The sequence below is a fragment of the Micropterus salmoides genome, unplaced genomic scaffold, assembly GCF_014851395.1.
Source record: "Micropterus salmoides isolate LMB-PRFRI ecotype aquatic unplaced genomic scaffold, ASM1485139v1 Ms_hic_scaffold_8, whole genome shotgun sequence".
In the NCBI taxonomy this organism is placed as follows: domain Eukaryota; kingdom Metazoa; phylum Chordata; class Actinopteri; order Centrarchiformes; family Centrarchidae; genus Micropterus; species Micropterus salmoides.
In genome coordinates, this window is record NW_024044570.1 from 35,291,913 (window position 1) to 35,303,176 (window position 11,264).

Sequence of the window (11,264 nt, forward strand, 5' to 3'; positions counted from 1 at the left end):
CAAATTTAAGTAGATTACAACACTGTACCAATATACCTGCAAGTTATTCATCAGAGACTGAGAAGATCTAACAGTGTAAGATGATGTAAAAGTGGACTTTCCTTATGTCATTTGATACACATACCTTAGACTGATTCCAGACATTCTTAAAATTGTTGTTTACCTTTGTGCAAACAATGACATTTAAACTTTCTTGCTTCAATAATGTTATTAACTTTGAGAAATCATGTTCTTGCCTATAGAGATGTCCCATTAATTGATGGAGTATTCTCCAGTCAGTGACCTGCCTGTTTGCTTAGCTATTATCCCTTATCCAGCTACTCTTTACTTGTTCTATTGTCAGCCACAAACAAGGTACAGACTGTAAGCGGTAATTATGTCTTGGTTTAACAAGGTCTGGACAAACAAGCATCCAGACATTGTTTTATAGCCCACTTTTAATGGTTGGTTGTCTGTGCACACTCTTGTGGATAGACACAACCATATGCATGCACACACTCACTGCCACCTTCCCAGTGGCTGTGAGAAGGACGATAATGATTCTCTGGGTGTTTGTTTTCCACATGGGTTAAGAGAATCAGTCTTCTCATGAAACCTCATGCTGTTGTTCAGTATGCACACAGGGTACAAGGTAACACGCATACAATTATTGATTTTCGCATCTATTCACAGTATTTAGGACCATTTTCCTGGTAAAAAAGCAGTGTCTTACTTATTGGCAGGTATGACAAAAAAATCCTGTAAGAATGCTGTAGCTCAGTAATGTGTACTATTTTGTAGCATCTTTTGTCATTTTACGCAGGGATGAAATATTTGTAAAAAATATACAGTTACCTCATTTCTCCATTTGTCTATTCAACATAAATCTTACTTGTTCACTAATGAAATTTGAGATCATCACTAAATTATGTCAGTAAGTAAGTAGGTAAAGTAGGTATTTTTTTATAAAACCAGAGTTACAAGGTACTTCACAGGTTCTTGTAAAATACAACAATCATATCTGGGAATGGTAAAACAAAATTACAATATAAAAAGAACAAAAAATGAGAGTAATAAATTTGTCAAACTAATAAATGACACTTTCTTAAACATCCCTTAAATATTTTAAACCCCAGTAGAGGGTAAATGAAGCTCAGCAGAAGTTCAATCTATGCTTACTCATTTTACAGACTCCATCTGGGGGTGTTATCTTTGGAAAAAAAGTATTCTCAGTTGTTGACTTCAGATATCTCTGACTATCCAAAAATCTCTTCAGGATATTTGGACAAATTTAAAAGTTAAAATTATAGACAGAGGATATGTTTTGCTTTGTTAGATTTTAGTCAAATATTACAACAAAATTGTTAAACACCTTTACCTTGCTAGTAAATCCCCATTCCCCTCATTTTCAAACTACTTACCAGGCCCAAGTTGTCGATATTTCTCATCAAAGTATTGTTGGGAATGATCAATACAAACTAAAAATGCAAGTTTTGGGTTGAGCATGAAACAGTATTTGTCATGAGCAATTATGTGTTAGGTTGATTATTGATAAGGTCTTTCTGCAATTTCTAATTAAATTAATATATTAAAACTTTAACTTGGAGTAGATTTAATAATAAATATCACAGAAGTTCACTTTTCATAGACTCATCCTGCTATCTACCAGCACCTGATTGTTGTTGCTGTGCTTGGGGAATTTCTTGTAACTTTAATGGAACCAGAGCTAAGAGCTTCATATATTCATTATCATTTTCATACATGTGGCTGATAAATGTAAATCAAATGTCTCTTTACTCTTTTTGTAACTCAGAAGCTGAATCCATAACACAGCTTTTTGAAAAATGTCCCATCCCAACTGTCATTCTGAAGTTCTCACATTTATTAGGCTAAGCTAAATTACATCACTTAGTGACAACGTAGCACACCTCTGTCTCACGTGTATCTGTACTATAGTAATTCAGACCCTTGATGAAACAATCACAATAATACACCTAAAGCAATCATAGAAAAGGTAAAGAGAGAATCAAATTGCAACTAAACACACAGCATTTCTGTGAGTCTTACCTCCCACTTAAAGAAGGATAAAAGCATTGAATAATATAAGGTATTTTCTGGTTCAACAGCTCACTTATTTCACCAACTAACCTTGGCATCTGTCACCATATTTCCTGACAGTTCTATACAAGTTCTATACAATGGCTCAGTGGTTAGTGCTGTTGGTCTTAGGTTTGAATTTGCTGGGCCCTTGTGGGGCCTTACTGTGTGGAGTTTGAATGTTCTACTAATGTCTTGGGTTTCCTCTGATAGGGAACCAAGAATGAATGAACTTCCAGGTCTGAAAAGTGAAGCCAATGCTGAAGTGCCTTAAATCTGCATTCTTTCTAATAGCCAGCAGGGGGCGACTCCACTAGCTGTGAAAATAAGTTTGATTGCTTTAGACTTAAGGGGCGTCCGCACCATGGTCCGAACTAAAGCAGGCTATTTAGGCTGGAAGCAGACTTTGCTGGAGCTCCTCGATTGGCCAGCAGTAGCATGCCGCACCAATCAGCATCACCATCACAGGAACCCAGGCAGTCACACAGCCAATCCACAGCATGAGTTTGCACAGCCTGCTCAGCATAATAGACACACATCAGAAACAGCTTTTATTGCCAGGATTTGATTCTGGATTGTACATTGCTCATGATGTGCTTGCTCATACAAAGATACAAGATCACAATAATAAAAATAAGATAAAATCAGACACAGACTTAAGTGTAGACAACACAAATATACACACTATGAACAAAAACAATATAGACATAATCACAAATAATGCAGTGAGCAGAGTGCAAAGGATGCAGGAGTATGTACATGTCGGAGTTGGATGTGATATACAAGTACATACACATGTACACATGTACACAGTGCAATGAAGCATAGAGCAAAGGATGCTGGAATAAATAAGTAGAAGTATTATGTGCAGGAGTAATGACTAGAGGTACTGTAGGTGGCTTGGTATACATTATATGCAATAATACAATATAACAGTATAAACAGCACTGAAATAGAGAATGGTGAATAAATAATAAGTGTTAGCCAGTAAACAGGTGGCTGATTAGAGACAGAGTTACTGGGTTATTGCACAGGAATTGACTTAATGACACCATGAGTCAGAAATCAGCTGTTCATCAGAGTGATGGCTTGTGGAAACAAACTGTTCCTGAGTCTGTTGGTTTTGGCGTACAGTGCTCTGTAGTGCCTCCCAGAGGGGAGAAGCTGGAACAGGTTGTGTCTGGGGTGAGATGGATCTGCAGTGATGTTTCCTGCCCGTTCGTGTATAAGTCCAAAATGGAGGGCAGGTCGGCACTGATGATCTCTTCTTGCGTCCTGACTGTCCGTTGTAGTCTGCTCCTGTCCTTTGTGGTGGCAGATCCAAACCAGACAGTGATGGAGGTGCAGAGGACAGACTGGCGTAGGAAGTAATCCTCTGCTGGGCCTTCTTAATGAGCGTTGGGCTCCCACTTCAGGTCCTGGGAAATAGTGGATACCAGAAACCTGAAGGATTCCACAGCAGGCACAGGGCTGTTGAGTTTGTTGATGGGGGGCAGAGTGGGGGGCCTCCTCCTGAAGTCGACAATCATCTCCACAGTTTTGTGCTGAGGATGTCCGGGATGATGGTGTTGAACGCCGAGCTGAAGTCCACGAACAGGATCCTAGCATATGTCCCTGGAGAGTCGAGGTGTTGCAGGATGTGATGCAGACCCAAGTTGACAGCATCATCCACTGACCTGTTAGCCCTGTAGGCAAACTGCAGGGGGTCCAGCAAGGGGCCTGTAATGTCCTTCAGATGGGCCAACACCAGTCTTTCAAAGGACTTCATGACTACAGATGTCAGGGCGACAGGCCTGTAGTCATTTAGTCCAGAGATGGAGGGTTTTTTGGGGACCGGGATGATTGTGGAGAGTTTGAAGCAGAAGGGAACTTCACATAGCTCCAGTTATCTGTTGAAGATCTGTGTGAAGATGGGGGCCTGCTGGTCTGCACAGATTTGCAGGCAGGATGGAGACACACCGTCTGCACCAGGAGCCTTCCTGATCTTCTGTCTTTGGAAGAGGTGTCTCACGTCCTCTTCACAGATCTCGAGTGCAGGTGAGAGGTCAGAGAAGGGGGGTGGCAGTGTGTCCTTTAATGTAGTGTAGCAGTGGTCCAGTGTGTTAGTGTCCCTGGTGGGACACTTAATATGCTGTCTGTACTTTGGGAGATCGTGGCTGAGGTTTGCTCTATTGAAGTCCCCAAGAACAATGAGCAGGGAGTCTGGATGTTTTTTCTCCACGTTAGTTATCTGGTCGGCCAGGTGTAGTAACACCTCACTAACACAGGCCTGAGGTGGAATGTAAACAGCAACCAGGACAAACGCGGAAAACTTCCACGGTGAATAAAAATGTTTATGTAGCGGGGCGCAGAATGATGTCTCAAAGGCTCAGTCTGGTGCTACACATTTAATGAAGATTTTTTTCTGTAATATGCAAAAATATCACTTTAGGTTGACAATCTCAGCATTTTCTGTTTACGTCTTATACACAGAGAATCTCATTATCTGACTTCATTAAATAAACAATGACAAATGACAATATTCAAAAAACACAAAATATAACATTACACCTCTTCTTAAACTCTTCTGATAGTAATTTGTGTTGTTCATTTCTATAAAGTCCAAAACCTATTTTAATATTGACATGTAATGTTGTAACAATTCGCCTTACACGAAAACAGCAAGGGGAACGTACATACGCAAAAGATAAGGTTAGGGGCGGATCTGATACCTGCCTAGGAGATTACAATCGGCAGCCTGCTTACCTTCGTTGAACAAGCCCTACCTAAATCAGATAAGCAACTAACTTGCACCTGTACACACTTAAAAAATTATATTAACGAAAAAAGTCCATAGGATGGGTTTCACAGCTTGTATTTAAAGATATACCAGGTTATACCACGGCGGGCAACCCTCACAGATATTAGTCACTGGAGGCTCGGCCGCGCTTCAACACATCAAACCAACATTACAGACATTATCACCATTTCCAACATACATTCAATTCACCCTCCAAAAACCCCCAATGCCCCAGCAGTTCACATGTTCATTCCAATAACTTAAATTGTCCGGATGGAACCAGTTGTCCTCCGGTAAGAAGAAGGAAAAAACAAAAAAGATACCAGGTGTAGCGTAGCAAGCCGCCGCAGTCAACAATATTCCACAGTTAACTTACGCAACCTCGACCCAGCCTGTTTAGCTGATGGGATGATGTAGTAGTCCAGAAAAGTCCAAGCATATGATCCAGCAACAAAAGTTCCTTTGTTGAGTACGTCTGGCAAACCTTACACAGAGCCCACTAAACGCTGACTGCTTCACCTGTTGCACTCTAGAGTTCCCCCCCAAACGTCACTTCCACTCTCCTTTTAAAACCCACCCTGTGGTAAAACAATAATGAGTGGGGGAAAAAAATACATAAAGGTTCTTATAACAATCCGTGATACACCACAGGCTTCTGATATACAGTTGCTTTTTTTCACGTGAAGGCACAGCCAATACACCTAAAGAAGGTTTACCAACACATTAAAAGCTGTACCTGAAGACAGCATAGGTGACTATTACAATGTTACACAAACAGTGATAGCAACATGCTAACATTTGTACTATCTACGGGGGCTCACTATCAAGGCTACTACCCCCCGGTACTCCTCCTATCACTAATGTTACGGTAATGACGGCATCAACATTTACTTAGCTGCTAACCGAGCAGATTACAAAGTTACTACAATCGCTAATAAACACTGAAAGAACATGTCTAAACATTGCCCTACCCCGGTACAGTTAGTTAACATTAACCAGCTTACCTGCAATATGCAAAAATATCACTTTAGGTTGATTGTCCACTCGTGTAGCGACACTGACACCTACTGGCCATTAACTGATACTGTTGCCTAACCGGGACACTGGCAATGACTAACACAGGACTGTAATTCCTCACTAAAATAACACTTCCTTCACATGAATGCATGAGACATAAGGAAACATATTAAACACTCTTAACTTATAGTACATCACAGAAATGATCCTGTTTGATGCGTGGGTCATTGTGCCACATTTACAGTTTATAAATAATGTCTGTAAGTGAGGGCTGTTACGTGCAGTTGCAAGGATCCAAAAGTGGACTCAAGGAAGGTTAGTTTCCACAATTACAGTTTATTAACAGGTTCAGGAATAGCAAAGGTGGGTGGTGTGATTTAGAGGCAGAGATCGGGCAGGATGGGGGAAACCAAGCTCCAAGTTCCCTGGGCAGAGATCTGGGAGGGAAGGCAGAAAACAAAAGCAATCAGTGAGGTCACAGACTAGATTAACAAACTCTTTCTTCAAAAGCTAGAGTTGGCCTTAGTGCTAGTTACCACAGGTGGGTAAACGGACGATCTGGCGCTGACTGGGAGTTGAGCCGGGTCTTTTATTGCTGCGGTTGATTATGGAGACGAGCCTCAGGTGTGGAGCGCCACCGGAAACCAGCTTGAACACCCCACCCATATCACACATGCAGACACACACGACAAGGGCTGCATGATTTTTCCAACACTGTGACATCTGTGCACCAACCTTCATTTATATAGAAACAGAGTCCGCCTCTCCTTGTTTTTCCCGTGAGCTCCCTTTCGCGATCCACGCGGATGAGATAAAATCTGGGGTGTGCTCGGTGAGCCAGGATTCAGTGCACCAGAAGATGGCAGATCTGCAGAAGTCCGAGTTAGTACTGTTGAGGAGAAGCAGTTCGTCCATTTTGTTGGCTAGAGAGCGGACCTTTGCCAGGTGAATTGAAGGGAGTGCAGTGCGAAAACCCTGCTGTCTCAGTTTAACCAGCGCGCCTGCTCGTTTTCCCCTACGCCGTTTCCAAAGGATCCCAAACAGAGCTGCTGCTCCTCCAACTAATAACTCTGGGAAAGTTCCGGGTTTCGTTAAGGAGCAGTGGAATAGTATGAGCAGTTGAAAGTCCAATATTTAAGAGCTCTCTGATAACATTTACCAGAGAGGGACGGCAGAAAACAGCATCAATAAACAAACGCACTACAGAACGTAATCCAGAGGCTGCCATCTGCGGCGCCATCTTGTTCTTCATGCACAGGTAAATTACACAAGGATACATCTGTTTCTCACCCAGCAGTGCAGGTTCTGGTCCAAGATCTTATCATCCCTCACCTAGACTACTGCAACTTGCTCCTGTTTGGTGTGCCTGCATGTGCCATCTGACCTCTGCAACTCATCCAGACCGTCCAGGACATGGTCAAACCAGACAGCAAATCCATCCACCAGGCCCATCGGCTTGCTACTCCTTCACCACAAGGGAGGTCCTGCCAACACTCAACAAAATCATGACCCATTGACATCAGGACAGAAGAAACTTGGAGACTGAAAACACAGTGCCTTGTCCCATAAAAAACACTCTCTTATTGTTTCTAAATGTAGCATTTACATACAATTTATCATATGTGATAACATTTTGGGGGTATATCCACATGGTTGAAAATAGGGCTGTGCAATTAATGAAAATTTAATCACGATTTCGATTTTGGTTTTAAACGATTATAAAAACAAGTTCATCAAATTAAAACGCTTATTGTGCACATGCTGTTTCGCAATGACACTTGTGTCTTGTGTTGAAAATCCAGCGCATCCTTTCCTTTACAGCCCCCCCCTGCAAATTGCTAGTCACCGTTATTAGCTTAAGCTTATGGCATTTTACACTGCATAAATTAGCCTAGCTGCTAGCTGACTTTTCCTCTACTCATAGCTTAACAATTTACATTTTATTTCTGCTTTTACCAGAAACTTATTTGCTTTGGTGCAACATCTGGTTTCCAAGACACACAGTGAAAAAAAGATTGTTATTCTTGGAAGTCCTACCAAACTTACCCAGAAAATGCAAACATGTAAATGATTCACTAATGACAAAGTAGAAAAGGATAAAACCCCATCAGAAGACACATGCTTGTAGAGCATCAAACAGCATCTAAAATGCAGTGGGAGTTTGGATTATAATGCAGATTGTTTAGACAGAGACATTACTGTAAGCACAACATGTGTCTACTGAAAGTAATGCCAGATTTATTGCCTTTTTTCTCCATCCAGATGGGTGTGATTCCAACTGAGCCCCCTTCCGGCTGTTTGGAGGACAATTATGAGATATGCGGCTGTATCACATGACCAGGATCCAGGACCCAGTTACTAGATGTCAACACCTTTTGAAGAACAATGGGAGGTTCTGTAAATGTCCAGCAACATGCTGAAAGCTTCAGGATGCATTACACACTTGCAGACAAGTAGAACAGACCCTGTTCTAAAGGCATATGATTGCCCATGCTACTTTTTTCAATGCTTCATATGTTTGTATGGTAGGTCTTTCCATCATTGTGACAACGTCCTGTTTATAAACACAATTAAAAGAACTTGTTCATTCCAACTCTTTGGATGTATTGCTTCTCATTTGAATTAACAACACACTATTTCTGTCACAAATAAAAGCTATGCATTGTAATAGGAGATTTGGCAGGGTTTTTTGTGAGATTCAATAAATGTGTTGATCACTGTTGCTGCCTTGCTATCACAGAGAAAAATGCACCATGATTCTGCTCTTGTAAAAGATAGCTGTGAGATACCGTTGCAGGCTTCTGTCATCCCCAAGCTCCTGCCTGCTCTCTCTTTCTTTCACACTGCCGTTGCGTTTCTTTATCTGCGTCACACACATGCCCACACGTCCATCTCAGTCTCCTAAGCTATTTTGGTCGTGCTTTTGTGTGTGTGTGTGTGTGTGTGAGGGGGGGGGGGGTCATTAGAGTTACATGCATAAAAAAATACATTAAGCCGCTGGAAAAATATATTTCCTGTAAAAAGTCCAGAAAGACATTTAACTCTTCATTTTACACGTGTTCATAGAAGCAGCAAGTTTCACTTTTCCAAGTGTCTCCCTGCATGTTCACTGAAAGGTGCAACAGCTACCTGTCCTACTCAGTCTCTATGAGGCAGCAAAATGATTCAGTAATCATTTTATAGTGAATGACAAGCCAAGTCTTCCGATACAGTGTGTCTAATAAATCTGTCAGACACGATTGGGAAAAAGAAACAAGAGATCCATTAAGAGGGGAGACAAAATGAGGACGTGAATATAGAGCTCACATATTATGATTATTCTTCCAAATAGCACACATGCTGTTCCTATCAGAATATTTTATAGTGACAAACACTGAACTGTTCTACACGCTGTTTCTATATTTTATAAATACTACTCATTTTATTGCCCAGCTGTATGTGTGTTTACTATACTATAGAGGCACTGTGTTTTGGCTCCCAAGCTTGAAGTGTAGTCATATGACTCTGGTTACATTTTAGCCTTGAAATGGTTAAAAGAAAAGTGTGGTTTATTATTGCTGTAGTAGGCTTCTTTATACATAAGTCACAGGAAAATCACAGGTGTAAATAATAAAATGAATGATGGCTGAATTCCATTTAGCTGGTTTGGTTTCAGGGTCCTGATGAGTTGAGATCCACACTGATCCTAATCAAACTTTATTGGTACAATTGTGTTTAAAGCTTTTTGTGCTGCAGTTGGCTAAAAACATACATTATTGCTGCTTTAACTAAGCTAAAAAGTGAAATTTACTGTAGACTAGTATTATAACAGTACAGAGCTGCACTCCATCCAGAAAAAGCTACACTCACCAACGTTTGATCTTTTCAAAGATCTCGTCCCTTTGGTGTCCTTTGCTATAAAAAACATCATAGACCAGCTGAGTTAGTAAACACGGGCAATGTGTTTACGGTTTTGTTCTACTGCCTTTAGTCTACATCTTTTATGGAGGGATTATTTGGTCAGTATTAAAACTAAAAGTCCAAATCAAAAATTGATGGCATTTGGTATTTAGAATTTAGGGTCTAGGATTGGTCATTTGAGAATTAGGACTGGGAATTTTGGATTTAGGAAAGGATTTTGGAAAATCCATTCAGGTTTGGGCATATGGTCATTTAGGATTATGGATTGAGGAGTGTATGCCTCCCTGGAGGGAGGGTTTGAAATGGCTGGGACTATAATTTATAATGCCATAACTTCAATTTGATGAAAAAGTTCTAACATTACTGTCAATGTGGCCTCACACACAAAGTCGGGAGCGTTATCGGTCTGATGGTGAGAAAACAGCGAATAGTGCAGCAGGTGAGAAGTTAACATTAGCAACTAGCTAGATTAGCTGTTATTTGCTGAAATGCATGAGTAACGTTACATTGCAATGCAGGTTTGTTAAATGCGGGGTTTTTTAAATACAGGTAACCCCGCAAAAAATAGTTGTTTCTCTTTTTTCCTTGTCAGTAGACGAGTTTGCCCTTTTTCCTGCTGTGTCTCGACCAACGTAAATACCTGTGACTATTGCAGTCAGTGGACCAGGGAGTGCTGATTCATGCCAGTTGTCATCAGTGTTTTCCTAGACCCTGTCTACACGAACACGGGTATTTTCATAACCGGGACTTTCGAAAACCTCTGCCAGGGTGAGGATTTTCAGAAATGCTGGTTGCAGTGTTGTCGCGTATACAGTAAAACCGGGGGTTTTGCCTTGTGACGTCGGAGTGTGGGCCTTATCCGCTGTGTTTGACGTCAGTGTGCGCCGCTGACTGCTTTGTTGATGATTATGTGCAATGGTGGACGTAGTCAAAATATTGCTCCTAATAACTGTGCTAACAGGGCTTATAACATGTATACAGATACATGCTCAGTTCTGCCACTATATTGTGGAACAGAGGCGTCAGAATGCAATACTACGCAGGGCACTGCTAATGACAATACTCCCATGACACAGACCCCGCCGCCACCGTCGCTGGTTTTGGACAAGACCCGGTCGGACCTCTAGTTGGTGGGACAGCTTTGAGAACGAAGTGGTTGTTGCTGAAGAATGGAGAGAGACTTTTCGTTTGTCGAGGACATCGCTGTTGACTTTCAGTGAGCTGCTTCGCCCGCACATTGAAGGACAGACAACTGTAATGAGATAGCCTGTCAGTGTTGTCAAAAAAGTTGCCTGCACACTGTACTATTTAGCAGACGAGGGGAGATTACGCAAGACGGCAAAGGATTGTCAAGACAGGTGGTGTCGAAAATCGTAAGGCATGTATGTGAAGCAGTTACTGTCCACTTGGGCCCTGTGTATATACAGTTACCTGTAACTGAGTCCCAAGTAGAGGAACTTGTAGCGGGGTTTTACCGAGCCCATGGCATTCC

At 41.5% G+C, this 11,264-nt stretch overlaps 1 long non-coding RNA gene across 1 annotated transcript; it reads left to right on the plus strand.

Annotated features, from left to right (window-relative positions):
* The first annotated feature begins 7,055 nt into the window (after positions 1–7,055).
* Positions 7,056–8,540, plus strand: LOC119893945. The gene is made up of 2 exons (XR_005442852.1): positions 7,056–7,353; positions 8,135–8,540. It is a non-coding gene; the product is annotated as an uncharacterized LOC119893945 (long non-coding RNA).
* The last annotated feature ends 2,724 nt before the right edge of the window (positions 8,541–11,264 follow it).